This window comes from Geotrypetes seraphini, chromosome 2, assembly GCF_902459505.1.
Source record: "Geotrypetes seraphini chromosome 2, aGeoSer1.1, whole genome shotgun sequence".
NCBI lineage: Eukaryota > Metazoa > Chordata > Amphibia > Gymnophiona > Dermophiidae > Geotrypetes > Geotrypetes seraphini.
The window spans coordinates 516557824-516574678 of NC_047085.1; the positions used below are offsets into that span (position 1 = coordinate 516557824).

General features: G+C 50.0%; 1 protein-coding gene across 4 annotated transcripts in view; it reads left to right on the forward strand.

Annotated features, from left to right (window-relative positions):
• LOC117354644 (oocyte zinc finger protein XlCOF6-like) overlaps nucleotides 1–16855 on the forward strand; it is a 34432-nt gene that overhangs the window by 12636 nt on the left and 4941 nt on the right. The gene's annotated exons all lie outside the window — the stretch shown is intronic.

Consider the following 16855-nt stretch of genomic DNA (forward strand, 5'->3'; position numbering starts at 1 on the left):
ACAGTGAGAAACCAACTGGTCAACAGTGACAATTCGTACTTGCATGTGATAATTCATACTTGCCTATTCCACATTCAGTCTAGACAAGAGTGCTGGAAGACCTACTTAATCAATATCTATAACACCCTACTTGATCAGTGTTTGTCGATATTTATAACACCCTACTTGATCAGTGTTTGTCAAGGCTGTGCTCGTGGTTGCTGTCCCTCCCGGGAGGGGAGAGCCACTTCCAAGACTGCTCGGCCGAATGCATTTGGAGCATGGAATGCTATGTCGAGGCAGTAGTGCTTGGTGAAGGTGTGCATGGAGGACCAAGTGGCTGCATCGCAGATGTCCCCTATTGGTGTGTAGTGCAGATGAGCCGTTGTGGTGGCTATGGCTCTGCGCTGGTGGGCATGGGCTCCCACTTGCGGTTGACACTGCGCTTTTCTATAGGTGAAGGGGATGCACTTGTATATCCAGCGCGAGCGCCTGCGTTTGGTGGCCGGAAGTCCTGGTCTGTTTTGGTCGTAGGAGATGAACAATTGAGGCTTGTCTAATCTGCTCCATAGTTAGGGCTAGAGAGCTGCATGGGAACGGGGACGACGGGAATCCCGTGGGGACACCTCCCTCCCTCCGACGTCAGCGCTGATGTCTGGAAGACTTCCGTTTGGCTCTGTGCTGCAGGCAGGGTAGGTAAGGAGGAGTAGCCTCGCGGCTCGAGTGGCTACCAAGGGAGGGTGCGGTCCGCCCCACCCCGGGTGCAGCACAGCCGGCCAGGTCCCCTTACTTTTGTGGCGCTTTCCCGACCGACCGACAACAGCCCTGGTCCGACAAACCTCCCAGCCCTTAACCGCGAATCTAAATTACCTTCTTACAGTAGCTGTAAGAAGGAAATTTAGATTCGCGGTTAAGGGCAGGGAGGTTTGTCAGACCGGGGCTGTTGTCGGCACAAAAGTAAGGGGACCTGGCCGGCTGTGCTGCAACCGGGGCGGGAGAGAAGGAGGGGGGGAGAAGGACGCTGAAAGCACTGGGGAAGACAAAGGGGTGGAGAAGGACGTTGAAAGGCCATGGGGAAGATGGGGTGGGAAGGACACTGAAAGCATTTGTGGAAGACAGAAGGGGGAGAAGGACGCTGACAGGACATGGGGAAGGCGGGGGTGGGAGAAGGACGCTGAAAGCACATGGGGAAGACAAAGGGGTGGAGAAGGACGCTGAAAGGACATGGGGATAACGGGGGGGGGGGTGGAGAAGGACGCTGAAAGGCCATGGGGAAGAGGGGGGTGGAGAAGGACGTTGAAAGGCCATGGGGAAGACAGAGAGGGAGAAGGACGCTGAAAGGACATGGGGAAGACAGGGGGAGAAGGACACTGAAAGGACATGGGGAAGACAGAGGGGGGAGAAGGACGCTGACAGGACATGGGGAAGAGAGAGTGGGGAGAAGACGCTGGCAGGGAAGAAGACAGAGATGCCAGACTATAGGGGGAGCGGGGGAAGAAGATGGGTGCCAGACCAATTTGGAAGGGGGAGAAAGGGAGAGGCACAGTAACAGAGCAAATGGAAGATGCAGAAGGAAGAGAGACAGTGGATGGAAGGAACTGAATGAGAACATGAGGAAAGCAGAAACCAGGCAACAAAGGTAGGAAAATAATTCTATTTCTTTTTTTTTTTTTTTTTGCTTCAGGATAAAGTAGTATATTAGTTGTGTTGATAAAAATTTATAAACAAAAGAGGCTCTGGTAGAAACCCGTTTACAAAGTATGTATTCTTCCCAATTAATATTTCCAAATTAATAAAGTCTTTTTGCTTATTTGTAAATGGGTTTCTACCAGAGCCTTTAATTCAGTAGCATAATTAAATGAAATAACTATTTCTGAAGTTTATAGGGACGGGCAGGGACGGAGGGGATTCCTCACGGGGACAGGCGGGGACGAAGGGGATTCCTCGCGGGGACGGGTGGGGACGGAGGGATTCCTCACGGGGATGGGTGGGGACGGGTGGGATTCCTCACGGGGACGGGTGGGGACGGGTGAGACTTTGGCGGGGACGGGTGGGATTTCTGTCCCCACACAACTATCTAGTCAGGGCCCGCACACAGTCCAGGAGGTGTTGCTGAGGTGGCTGTGTGCCTCCCTGTGGGGAGATGTAGAGTGCCGGGAGGCACGCTGAAACCACCTTCGGCAAGAATCGGGGATGGGTTCTGGGTACCACCCTGTTCTCATGGAGGAGTGTGTCGGCCGACACGATGGTCAGGGTTTTCCAGACCAGGAATACGGGATCTGCCTCCCCCAAAGGTTTGAAGGAGTCGAGGTGAGCTGATGCGGCACCAAGTTGAAGTCCCATCCGGGCGGTGGTGGTCTGACCGGTGGATGCGGATTGGACAGTCCCTTCATGAAATTTTGTGATTACTGGATGCCTCGACACTGGTTTGTTGTCTAGGCCAGTGTGGTATGCCGCGATTGCACTTAGGTGCACCTTGATGGAAGTGGGTTTTAGGTCCCACTGAGATAAGCTCAGTATATACTGCAGGATGTCCGGTATGGGGCAGTTGTAGGGGTCTCGCTGCGTGTCTGTGCACCGGTAGCGGAACCTTCTCCATTTCAATCCCATAGCGTTTTCTGGTTGAAGGTCTTCTGGCTGCTATAAGTGTGTGCTCCATGTCTTGTGGTAGGTTTATCCTCTCATCATTCATGCGGTCAGGGCTAAGGAACGCAGGTCGTGGTGGAGGGTTAGATTCCCGCGTTGTGTTATGAGAACTGCACTGATCGGGAGGGGGGTGAGGTGGGTGAACCGCTATCCCTTGCCGGGACGGGAACCATGGTTACAGGGGCCTGGACAGGGCAATCATGATCACCGTTGCTCTGTCCTGAAGGATCTTCTGCAGGACTTAGAGTATGGCGGGTAGGCGTATAAGAGTCCATGGTTCCAACTCACAGACAGACCGTCGGGGCTAAGACGGCGATGGGTTGATCTCTTTGCGCAGAAGGTCGAGTATTTTGAGTTCAGTTCGGTTGCCAACAGGTCGATGCTCGGTGTGCCAAAGGTGCTGAAGATCTTCTTCGTCGCCGTTGGGTTGAGACACCACTCATCGGGATCCAGCTGGTGGCTAAGGCTTTCTGCCAGGTTGTTCTGCTCCCCCGGGAGGTAAGTTGCCTGAATGGGGCATTGAATGGAGTTGGTGAACTCCCACATGCGGCAAGCTTCCTTGCATAACGAGGCTGACCCTGTCCCTCCCTGCTTGTTGATATAGTGCATGGCCACCTGGTTTTCTGTTTGGGTGAGAACTGCCCTGCCTGTCACCCATTGTTTGAAGGTTTCGAGGGCATTCTCTATGGCTCTGAGTTCCAGTAGGTAGATATGGAGTGAGGACGCCTGTGCGAGGATCGAGAAGGTGTGTCCCCCCACCATGTTTGGAGGCATCCATGGTGGCCACCAGCTGGTGAGGTGGTGGTCTGGTTTCCGTTTTGCTAAGTTATCTCGGGCCGTTCACCAGTGAAGCGTCTTGTGTATGGGCTGGCGAATGGGTATCTGGGTGGTCAGAAGTTGGGTACACTGGTCCCAGTGACGTCTGAGGTGCCCTTTCAGGGATCTCATGTGTAGTCTGGTGTGCTGGACAACAAAGACCGCAGCCGAGACACAGGAGGGAGCGTGCTGACGATGAGCTGCTGGCAGGGATGCACTGGGCCAGGGATGTCATGGCATCGATCTGGTAGTCCCGTAGGACGGACTTGGTCTGTGTGGTGTCGATGACTGCCCAGATGAACGATATCCCCTGGGGGGTATCAGGTGGGATTTCATGTAGTTTATAAGGAACCCCAGTTCTTGGAGAAGGGTTATGGTGGTTGTCGGGGCTGCCAGCTGTCACCCCTTGAAGGCGAGGATGTGCCACTGCCACGCACTTTGTGAACGTTCGTGGAGCCGTTGAGAGTCCAGGGATACTAGCCAATACTCGTGCTGTAACAGGGCCAAGACTGTACCCAGAGAGTGCTTCTGGACCTTGTGTATGCACCTGTTGAGCTTGCAGAGATCCAGGATCGAGCGTTGTCCTTGTCCATGGGGATGCGGCGGTTCCTGGAGTAGAAATCCCTTGGTGATCTCCTCTATTCATCACCGCCTCTATTGATTCTGCCGAAGCAGGTCCTCTCCTTGCTGCAGGAAAATTGGGTCGTCAGATGGAGGGTGCCCCGCCCATTCGTGGGGGGGGGGGGGCGGGAGTGGAGATGAATTCGGAATCCCTGCTTGATGATACTGAAGGCCCACTGGTCGATGGTGATCCTGGGCCAAGCCTTCGCAGTCAATCTGATCCTGCTGGGCCGGAGGGTGGTCAAGGTTCTGTTTTTGTCTTGGGGAGAGGGCTGCCCTTGGATGCCCCTGCCCCTCGGGCGGTGCTTGTTTGCGTAGCAATTATGTTACTGTTGCGAGCACTGGGGCACAGACTGCTGCCAGTGTGGACTGGATCAGTAGTCAGCTGTAGTCCCTATTTTATTTTATTTATTTATTTTCTCTCTCTGGCCTCCTGATAAAGCAGCATCAGGAACTGGAGCACAGCAATTCGTGCGCTCAGCATTATGCCCTCGAAGGTCTTTTTTCCCCGTGGAATCCAGGTTTTTCAGGTCCGTCCCTGACGGGGCGTTGGAGGGGGGGGGGGTCGTGCTGCCCTGTTTCTCTTAAGCGCCAAGTCTACCGCAATGTCCATGTATGGCTGCTGCGGGTTGTCGAATTTCTGGGCTGAAAAGATCTGGTACTTCAATCCCAGTCTCCTTGATGTTGGTTGCCCTGAAGAGGGAGTCAGCCAAAATCTTGTCTCTGCAGTCCAGGAGGTTCTTGTGGACTGGAATCGCCACTGCCTGCGTGAAGTACTGGTACTGGTAGTTCAAGCCTTGTAGTACTCTGTCCTGGGTACTTGTTGTCCACCCACGTAGATCTTGAGAAAGGCTGTGAGTTTCTGGAGGGACTTGGGGTGAGTCCTCGTTTGTGGGTTTTCTTTTTTTTTTTTGTTAATTATTTATTTATTTATTTTGGTTGGTGACTCGGGGTGTGGCTGGAGGCTGGTGTGTTGCTTGTTCCTCCGTTGCTTAGGTGCATGGCATGCTGTTGGAAAGCGCCATGTTGTTGTGCGTGGCTCCCTCTAAAGGGGGGCATTGGGGGGAGTGTTGCCCGCTGAGAGAGGAGTGGGTCAGCAGGAGGATTAACTGTTGCTGCTGGTCCCACCCCTGATGGTTCACAGGTTCATGTGCTGCTCCACTTGACTGGTTGGGTGGCTCCATGTACCCCACCGACATTCTCTGTCCTTCTTGAGGGGGGGGGGGGAGAGCCTTGACATCGTATACCTGGACTTTAGCAAGGCATTCGATAGCGTACCTCATCGCAGGTTGCTAAGCAAGATGAGTTCCATAGGTTTGGGCGACACATTGACGAAGTGGGTTGGGAACTGGCTTGGAGGTAGGGTTCAAAGGGTGATGGTGAACGGCACCCCCTCTGCAATGGCAGAGGTGATCAGCGGGGTGCCCCAGGGCTCTGTCTTGGGCCCGATACTTTTCAATATCTTTATAAGGGACTTGGCAGAAGGGCTCCGAGGTAAGATAACATTATTTTCCGATGACGCCAAACTAAGCAATGTAGTGGGCAAAAGTACAATAGAAAAAAATTCAATGCCCGACAATATGATGCATGATCTACTCTTACTAGAGACCTAGTCTAAGACATGGCAGCTCAGCTTCAATGCCAAAAAATGCAAAGTTATGCACCTGGGTACCCAAAATCCATGCAGGACATATACCCTTAATGGCGAGATCCTAACAAGAACGGTAGCAGAACGGGACTTAGGGGTGATCGTCAGTGAGGACATGAAGGCTGCCTATCAAGTGGAGCAAGCTTCTTCCAAGGCAAGACAAATCATAGGTTGCATACGCAGGGGTTTCGTCAGCCATAAGCCTGAAGTCATTATGCCTCTGTATAGATCCATGGTGAGACCTCACCTGGAATACTGTGTGCAATTCTGGAGGCCGCATTACCGTAAGGATGTGCTGAGGCTGGAGTCGGTCCAGGTAATGGCCACCCGGATAGTCTCGGGACTGAAGGATCTCCCGTATGAAGAACGGTTAGATAAATTACAACTATACTCGCTCGAGGAGCGCAGAGAGAGGGGAGACATGATCGAGACGTTCAAGTATCTCACGGGCCGAATCAATGCAGAAGAGGATATCTTCTTTTTCAAGGGTCCCACGGCAACAAGAGGACATCCGTGGAAAATCAGAGGCGGGAAACTGCGTGGTGACACCAGGAAATTCTTTTTCAATGAAAGAGTGGTTGATTGCTGGAATGGTCTTCCACTTCAGGTGATTGAGGCCAGCAGCGTGCCTGATTTTAAGGCCAAATGGGATAAACACGTGGGATCTATTCGCAAAGTAAAGGCAGGGGAGGGTCATTAGGGTGGGCAGACTAGATGGGCTGTCAATTTTTAGGATTCACCCCTTCATCTGTGCCAGTGCTCCTGGCTGCGTTTACCACTATGCCAGGAGGCAGAGAAAGAGGAGTGATGATGCCTCTTGAGTGGGCTTCTGTTGTACTGCCTATTCTATATTAAACTGTACAGCGCTGCATATGCCTTTCGGTGCTATAGAAATCATAAATAGTAGCAGAGTCCCTCATGCTGGCTGGAAAAGTACTCTGTGCCTAGGTATCTGAAGTGCAGTGAACTGCTCTTTAGGCTGAGGATTTTCAAACCCCCACCTTTGGAGAGGCGTAGTCTGACATGCATCACTGATGATAGCCGCACCCTGCTGTGAAAGGCAGACTTCTGACATGAGAGGGGGAGGGGGGGTTGGAGAGGTGTGAACTGCAGACTCTGCAGGACCCCAAGAGGGAAAGAAGCATCGAGTAGGTGTTTTTTTTATATTTTTTTTTTCAACATGTCCTTTACAAGCTTAACTCTGGGGCAGCATGTCTCCTGCTGGTGGGAGAGGTCTGCAGGTCCCCTCCGAGGGAAAGAAGCATGGGAGTTTCTTTCTCCTTAAATTCAGATTGGGAGGAGGGTGGGGCAGAGTCCTCGGGGCTGCAAAAGATTAGCAGAAGTTTTCCCAAAAACAAGCAGATAGGACTTACCTTTGGGGCTGGAGGGGGAACCCCGATCGGCTCCCTGCAGAGGCTGACTGTACGCGGCACCATGCAGTCTGGAGGGCGAAAACCCCAATCTGCTGATTGCAGAGGCTGGCTTTACGCGGCAGCATGCAAAAACTCCGGGGGAGATCTCTCAGTCTGGAGGGCGAAAACCCAGATCTGCTGACCGCAGAGGCTGGCTTTACGCGGCAGCATGCAGTAAGTCCTGGAGAGATCTCTCGTCTGGTGAGACTCCTATCGGCTGCCCTGCAGAGGCTGGGTGTAAGCGGCAACATGCAGGGACTCCGGGAGATATTTCTCTACCGGGCTGAGTGCAGGCGGGGGGATTAGCTGAGACAGGGCATCCTGAAGGCTCCTTGCCGCTGTAGTTTGTGGATCCCCGCTGCTGCATTCCGATGAGGATAGCTGCTGGAGGAAGATTCTCGGGCCTCACTTCTCTTCATGAAGTCTCTCAGTGCCCTCTTCTTTAGCTTGCGTGCACGTGGTGACATGTGCGCACAATGCAAGCAACACGGAAACCTCGAGCGCCGGATCCAATCAGTGGGTGCACAATTCATGAGGATCCAGTGTATTCATCCTTCTCCTGCATCCCAGTCGTTTCTTTAGATGATTCAGGCATCTTCAAGGTGATGAGTAGAAAAGTTGTAATGGAGAGCTGTAGAAAATCTGACTGATGGGAATGGGTGGAAACTAAAGACTGGGGATTAGGGGGAAGCAGGGGGAAATGGGTAGGGCTTGGGCATGCCCAGTGGGGCCCGGGCACTGCACGTGCTCAGAGAGAAAGAGAAAAAAAAAAAAATCTCTCTGAGCTATTGGAGAGCTTATCCGCAAATTGGGAGCTGTTGGGACATCACCCATATGTGGCTGACTCATCCTGCTTGTCCTAGGAGAACCTCAATTTCTAAACCTGGCTCATCTTTATCTGAGCATTCATGAGATGCAGTTTTCTGGTCAACATGGCCGTGAACATTAATAAGACTTATCTTTAACTTAAACCCTGGTGTTTGTTTCATAAGATACTTGGATTGGGTTAGAACAGGGGTGTCAAATCAGGCTTGCAGTGTAATTATATTTGACCCGCGAGAAAATATAAAATGGCTACTAGAGCTGGCCCACCGGTAGAAAGCGCATGCACCTTTTAAAATTGCACAGTTCTCATCGAAGATTGAGGCATTCATCGAGGCATTCTTCCACTGAGATGAAGCATCCTTTTCTTCCACTTTTGTCACCGACTCCTCGATCGAGGTCTCCGATGCCGAACCTCGAGGATCCAGCGGTTTCGATTGCTTCGTCCAGGTCTCCATGTTCTATGGTTCCCTTTTATCATGCCGAAGCATCCTCTTCGGCCCGAGCTGCCTCGATGTCCTCAAGTCCTTCTCGAGGCCAAACATTGGCAGAACAGCTGTTTTTTTCATCTTTCCTTCATCAGATGGCTGTGGACTTGAATCTTCAATTAGATACTGGCTCTAAGTACTCCAAGGAGTATCTCAAAGTCATGCATCTTCCTCAACCTCAAGCTTCCTCTTCACAAGCTTTTGAATCAGACTTTTAGTCGATGCCTGGAAACACCTTATACCATACCAGCTGTTCCAAGAAAGTTGGACTCTAGGTATAAAACTGTACATAACAAGGGTTTTGAAAATTCACAGTTGTCTCATCAATCCCTGCTTGTCGAATCCTCTTTGAAGAGGTCTCATCCTTCCAAGGTTTATGCCACCGTTCCTCCTAGCAGGGAAGGTAAAAACTATGGACAGGGTTGGACGTCGCATCTATCAGAATGCTATGATGTCATCCAAGGTCCTCAATTATAATTTTCATTTTATCACTTATTTTGAGTTCTTCATTTCTCTACTTCCAAAGTTCTTGAGTTATTTGGATCCTCAAATGCACTTTGAATTTCAAGAAGTCATTGCTTCTTTATCTCAACTCCGTCTGCATCTTCTACAGTCATCTTACGATGCCTTCGAGTTGTCTGCTCGAGCAGCTGCTTGCTCTGTGGCTATGCGTCGTCTTGCTTGGCTTCGTACCATTGATATGGACCTTAATCTTCAAGACCGTCTAGCTAATGTTCCTTGTGACGGCAATGATCTCTGTGATGAATCCATCGAGGCAGCCACCAAGAAATTGTCTGACCATAAAAAATCTTTCGCTCTATTGTCAGACCTAAGCCTAAACCTGCTCCTGCTAAGCCTATAAGACCTGCACAAGAGAAGCTCACATTCCAACTTCGTTTCCCCCCCAGTGAGAGGTTGTAAACTGAAAAAGCACCATGGACATCTTCTCTAGCACCAAGCAGCATCATGGGGTAAAGACCTAGAACAATTGCTTTCGCCCACTACTTATGAGGAATTTATAAAACGTCTAAAAACACACCTGTTCCTAAAGTATCTAGACAACTGATCCTCTCTTCTCTCTCCCCTCTATAGCGATTAACTTGTTCTATTGATCACTCCCTCCTTAAAAATGTATTTCCTGTCATATTAACCCTCTTTCTTCCTCCCCTCTTAAAGTCAATCAATTTGTACCTTTGCTTAATCTTTGTAAACCGCATAGAACTTCACGGTATTGCGGTATATAAACTGTTATTATTATTATTATATCTATCAGCAGCGTTTTCCTCCTTATACTCGCCCTCCTCTCAAGAAGCAGCAGCCTCAGAAGCAACAAAAGCCTCAGCCTTCTGCTGTACCTAAGGCTACTCAGCCTTTTTGACTGCTTAAAACAGAGCATAACCTCCATCGTTCTGACTCTACCCTTTTTTCCTCCTATAGGAGGTCATCTCCATCTTTTTTACAACCAATGCACGACAATTACATCCAACCTCTGGGTTCTTTCCATCATCAGGGAGGGATACTATCTTCATTTCACTCAAGTTTCTCCAGAACTTCCTCCAAGAGAGTATCCTTCCAATTCGTCCCAGACCACCCTTCTTCTTCAGGAAGCTCAAGCTCTGCTTCGTCTTCGAGCCATAGAGTCAGTTCCCCTGGAGCAGCAGAACAAGGGGTTTTACTCCTGTTACTTCCTTGTTCCGAAGAAGACAGGCAAACTACTACCCATTCTGGATCTCAGGGCGCTCAACAAATTTTTAGTCAAAGAAAAATTTTGCATGTTGCATCCCTTTATCCCCTGGCATCCCTTTATCCCCTCCTCAAGCAGAACGACTGGTTATGCTCTCTGGATCTCAAGGAGGCCTACACTCATATTCCCATTCATCCGGCCTCCCGTCAGTACCTCAGATTTCGGGTGGGGAATCTGCATTATCAATACAGAGTACTACCATTCGGCCTGGCCTCGTTTCCCAGAGTGTTCACCAAGTGCCTGGTAGTGGTGGCAGAAGCTCTAAGGAGTCATGGTCTTCAGGTATTTCCCTACCTCGACGACTGGCTCATCAAAGATTCAACATCTCAAGGGGTTATAATAGCGACCCAACGGACTATCTGGTTCCTACAAAGTTTGGGATTCGAAATCAACTTTCCAAAATCCCACTTCAACCCTCTCAGAATCTACAATTCATTGGAGCTGTTCTGGACACTGTCCGACTCAGAGCATTCCTCGCGCAACAACGTCTGCAAGCTTTTCTCCATATTTGTCACTCAGTGTCTGCCCGCTCATCCATCTCGGCGAGACACATGATGATACTCCTGGGCAGTGTTCCCTCTAAGCGGGCGGGTGTTGTGAGCAAACTTTTTTCACCGTGAGCCAAAAATATCGGGCGCCAGCAAGTTATGAGCCAACTCGCCCGATTCTCCTCTCGCCGCCCTGCCATCTGCCGTACGCCTCTTCCGATCGTGCGCTGTGACGAGAAACGTGTGCGCTGCGATGTAATATTTTGTGCGCCAGCGCACGCCAGCGCAGCTTAGCGGGAAGACTGGTTCAAATGGTTTTATTTATTTCCCCAAATTTATTTTTGTTATACGCATTGAAAATATTTGATATTGCGTTTAAATCAAAATCTCAATAAACTTGAAACGAGTGCCCGTGAGATTGTGGGAGGGTTAAATACTCAAAACTTAGAAGTTTTTGCTACGCCAGCTTTCTGGTATCTTTACATACAGTGGCGTACCTAGCATATGTAACATCCGGGGCCCATCATTTTTTGGCACCCCCCCCCATCTGTAAGAAAAACATGATTTTTAGTAACAAACCACACGTCCACACATGAGTACCTAGGAAAAGGCAGCATCTTACATATTGCAGTGAGCAGTACATCAATACACCCATTGTAAAACTAAACAAGCCACACCAGCACAGATCAATCCTACACCGTCAATCCTAACAGAAAACCATGTCTTTCGAACACACAGAACACAGAAAACACCTTCGCCTAGTAAGGAATATGTAATCACAAACTAACCCCTCCCTCTTTTACAAAACTGTAGTGTGGATTTTAGCTACGGAGGTAACAGCTCTGATGCTCATAAAATTCTGAGCATCAGAGCTGCTACCACCAAGGCTGGTGCTAAAAACGCTTCACAGTTTTGTAAAAGGGGGGATAAAATAAAAATACATAGACAAAGGTTAAATTGAACCAGCAAGAAGCTGGACTCTGCATACAATGCTTCACAGAAACAGTGACACATGTCTCCTAAAGCAATAAATAAATAGAAATTTTTTTCTACCTTTGTCTTCTGTGGTTTCTCCTTTCTTCATCTTCTTGTAACTCTCTTCCTTCCATTCACTGTCTGCCGTCTCTCTTCCCCTATATGGCATCTTCTCTCCTTCTATGCCCCTTCCAGAAACTGTATGCCTCCCCCTTCCATCTCTCCTTTCACCCCATTGGTCTGGCATCTCTCTCCTCGCCTTCCCTCTCCCACACCTCTCCTCATAGTCTGGTATCTCCCCTTCCCTGATTCTCTGGCATCTCTCTCCTTTCCTTTTCTTCCATCTTTCGCTCCCCCTCCATGCTCTCACATCTCCCCCTTCCTTTTCCCTTAGACTGGCATACCTTCCTCCTATGCTCCAAGCCCTGGCATCTCCTTTAATTCCCTCCCTCATCTTCCTTCTCCCTCCAGCTGGGTACCGCAACACTCTTCCCTGCAGCTCTGCACTTCCCCACAATTGCCATGCTTCGGTTCCTCTTCTTCCTTCCTTCCTCCCCCCCCCCCGCGGGACCCTGCGGCACCATCAACTCTTACTCCCTCTAATGTCGGCCCTGCAGCTCCAGACTTCCTCGCACCTTCTCCCCTCCCCCTTTGGATCGCTATTATTTTAAATGTTATAGCCGTGGAGCTGTATCCATCAGTGGAGATGTCTAACCTCGGCCTGCCCCGGAACTCTTACTGCAGCAGCCGCCCGTCTAGGCAGGAACAGGAAGTCACTGTTGCAGTAAGAGTTCCGGGGCAGGCCGAGGTTAGACATCTCCACTGATGGATACAGCTCCGCGGCTATAACATTTAAAATAATAGCGATCCAAAGGGGGAGGGGAGAAGGTGCGAGGAAGTCTGGAGCTGCAGGGCCGACATTAGAGGGAGTAAGAGTTGATGGTGCCGCAGGGTCCCGCGGGGGGGGGGGGGGAGGAAGGAAGGAAGAAGAGGAACCGAAGCATGGCAATTGTGGGGAAGTGCAATCCCCCCAATGCGTCCCCTTACCTTACCTCCCCTTACCTTTGCGACGCGTGTGTGCGCTGTGAAGAGAAACTTTGCGCTGCGATGTAATATTTTGTGCGCGAGCGCAGGCCAGCGCACCTTAGCGGGAACACTGCTCCTGGGTCACATGGCTTCCACAGTACACGCGACTCCTTTTGCCAGACTTCACCTCAGAATTCATCAGTAGACCCTGGCATCTCAATGGATGCAGGTTTGTGACCCACTTTCTCGCCACATACAAGTCACTCTTTCTTTGAAGCAATCTCTCCGCTGGTGGATGCTCTCTTCCAATCTCTCCAGAAGCTTGCTTTTTCAAACGTCCCCTCATCAGAAGGTTCTCACAACAGATTCTTCGACTTACGCTTGAGGGGCTCATCTCGATGGTCTCCGTACTCAAGGCTACTGGACAAGTACAGATCGTCACTGTCATATCAATCTGCTGGAACTCAGAGCGATCCTCAAAGCTCTCAACGCTTCTTCACGACCAAGTAGTCCTCATTCGGATAGACAATCAGGTTGCCATGTATTATGTCAACAAACAGGGGGGCACGGGATCTGCCTCCCTATGTCAAGAAGCTCTGAAAGTTTGGAATTGGGCAATCCGCCACAACACCTTCCTCAAAGCTGTTTACATTCAAGGGGCGGACAATGCCTTGGCAGACAACTTGAGTCGTCTTCTGCAGCCTCACGAATGGACTCTCCATTCATCGTCCCTTCATCACATTTTCTCTCAGTGGGGAACACCTCAGATAGACCTCTTTGCAGCTCCCTACAACTACAAACTGCCTCAGTTCTGCTCCAGGATTTACACTCCTCTTCTTCTCGAGGCAGGTGCTTTTCTTCTGGACTGGACGAATCTCTTCCTATATGCATTTCCTCCATTCCTTCTCATTCTAAAGACGATTCAGTGAGCTACAAGCTTTAGTTGCGGATCCACCTTTTACAGTGAGCCATCATGACAAGGTGATTCTTCGTACTCATCCTAAATTCCTCCCTAAATTGGTCTCGAAATTTCATCTCAACCAATCCATTGTTCTTCCAGTGTTTTTTCTAAATCATTCTCATCCTGGAGAAGTTGGTCTTCATACTCTGGACTGTAAACGTGCTTTGGCTTTCAATTTGGAACGCACCAAACCACACAGAACTGCTCCTCAACTTTTTGTCTCCTTCGATCCAAATAAGTTGGGACATCCTATTTCTAAGCGTACCATCTCTAACTGGATGGCGGCTTGTATCTCTTTCTGCTATGCCCAGGCTGGATTACCCCTTCACAGTAAAGTCACAGCCCATAAGGTTTGAGCTATGGCAGCTTCAGTAGCTTTCCTCAGATCTACACCTATTGAGGAAATTTGAAGAGCTGCTAATTGGTCCTGGGTTCATACCTTCACTTCTCACTATTGTCTGGATACTTTTTCCAGACGGGATGGACCGTTTGGCCAAACAGTATTACAAAATTTATTCTCCTAAATTGCCAATACTCCCACCATCCCATTTTGGTTAGCTTGGAAGTCACTCGTACGTGAGAATACCTGCCTGCTTGTCCTGGGATAAAGCACAGTTACTTACCGTAACAGGTGTTATCCAGGGACAGCAGGCAGCTATTCTCACAACCCACCCACCTCCCCTAGTTGGCTTCTCTGCTAGCTATCTGAACTGAGGAGACGCTCCCGACGCTGGGCTGGAAGGCATTCGCACATGCTCGGTGTGGGCGACTCAAATCTTCTAGTTTCTTCAAGCAAGTCTGTTTGTGAGGCGTCCGCATCGGGGCTCAGTCGGTGACGTCACCCATACGTGACAATAGCTGCCTGCTATCCCTGGATAACACCTGTTACAGTAAGTAACTGTGCTTTATCAGCGTCTCCACCATCTTTCCCGGTACCGAGGTCAGACTCACCGGTCTGTAGTTTCCCAGATCTCTCATTAAACCTTTTTTGAAGATCAGCATAACATTCACCAGTCTTCCTGAATCTTTCCCGATTTGATTGACAGATTGGCTATTAGTTGAAGCAGTTCAGCTATAGTCCCTTTCAGTTCCTTGATGACCCTCAGATGGATGCCATCCGGTGCCTGGGATTTATCGCTCTTAAGCTTATCAATCTGCCTGCATACCTCTTCTAGACTGACCGTCATCCCCTCTCTCCTCCACCCCTCTAGGCTACTTGTCTCCCTCCTCTCTCTCACTGTCCATCTGTCTTTCTCTCATTCGCACCCTTGCTGCAAAGTGAGTGGGGAAAGAGAGAGAGATTCAGGGTGCATTTCTCCCACCCTCTCTACTACCACATTCAACATTTCTCCCTCTCTCATCTCCTGGATCATGTGCAACATTTTTCACCGCTGCCCACCAGCCCCATGCCCATTTCACCTTCTATCACCCCTCTTCAGCACCATGCCACATCTCTCCCTCCATCACTATGTCCATCATTCTCCCCCTTGCATCCCCTTCAATCTGTCCAACATTTCTCCCTCTCATCCTTCTATATTCCCCATGCATCTCTACCTCACTCCTCTCTCTATGCCCAATTTTCTTTTCTTCCTTTCCCCATCTCTCAGTCACACACTCATGTCCATCAGTTCTCCCTTTCTATTCCCTCCCTTCTGTGTACCATGTTCATGCCCCTCCCCTTCCTTCTGTGTTGAGTTCGTAGCCGCTCTCCCTCCCTGCCTTCCAGTTGAGCTAGGTTATAGGAATAGTCAGGGATTAGAGAATGACACGGGGAAAAAATCTGTCCCCGCCCCGTCACCGGCCCACCATCCTCTGCACCGCCCCGTCACCGCTGTTCCCTTCATCGCCCCGTCACCGTCACCGCCATCCCTTTCACCGCCCCGTCACCGCCACTGCCATCCCATTCACCGCCCCGTCACCGTCCCCGCTGTATCCATATAAGCCTTAGTACTGTAATATTTAGCTTATTCCTTTCTTATAAATCAAAGTTCCTGCTGCTGAACTAGAGAAAGAGATGTTCAGCTGGCAGGGCTTTGTTTATAAATTTTTATCAACACAACTAATATACTATTTTATCCTAAAGCAAAAAATAAATAAATAAATATAATTTTTTTTTTCTACCTTTGTTGTCTGGTTTCTGCTTTCCACATCTTCTCATTCAATTCCTTCCATCCACTGTGTGTCTTCTCTCTGCGTCTTCCACTTGCTGTTACTGTGCCTCTCCCTTCACCCCCCCCCCTCTCCAATTGGTCTAGCACCCATCTTCTTCCCTCCACTCCCCCATAGTCTGGCATCTGTCTTCTTCCCACTCTGTCTTCCACATTTCCCTTCGGGGTCTGTTCCTCTCCACCCTCCTTCAATGTCTGTCCTATTCCTTTCCACCACCACCCTTCCCTCCCTCCTTTACCATCTGTTCCTTTCTACTACCCTTCAGCTCCTCTTGCGTGGCCTATCTATCTACCTTCCTCCCTCTTATTTTCATGGCACATTACAATGTAATTTGTGCAAGCCACTGGAGCCTGCAAGCTCGGTCCCTGTCCCATCCCCACAAACCATCTCGCTTCTGTGCTATTTTCCCCATTTCTAATATCTCCCCTATGTATCTGCCATTGCCCCCCCCCCTGTGTCCATATACTATCCCCATGGCATGTCCCCTTTATGTCACTGTCCCTATGCCCCATGCACATAATTTCCCCTCTTTCTGTTACCTTCCTGTGTCCAGATTTCCCCTATCTTCCTCTTCCATACCAGTGTGTCTCTTCTTTTCAACCCCATCTAGCTTTTTTCCCTCTTTCTTCCCCTCCCCCCACCCTTGCTTCTAGCATCTGGCTCACCTGCCTGTCCTTCCCTTTCTTTCCTGCTGTGGGTTTTTCTTTCCGTCTTCATCCCCTTGGCCCAGAATCCTTTTCCCTTTCACTCCGTCCTTCCAATTTGAGCCGGGAACACGACGATCACACGGTTCCCGCAGCCACCACCCACCTGCCCAATGGATCCTACTGTTTAGCCAGCTCTCTCCCTTCTCCTCACCTTAGTTTGTAGGTTTTGTTTTTCGGCGACATGCACGCTTTCCCAAAGAGCCGCGCATGCGCAGCTGCTCAGTGTTCAATCTTCTGCTCTGCTACAACTTCCTGTTTCCGGTTGCGTTAGAGGAGAAGATCGAAACTGAGCAGCAGCGGGTGCGCGGCTCTCTGATAGCGTGCGGGTCGCCGAAAAAGAAAATCTACAAACT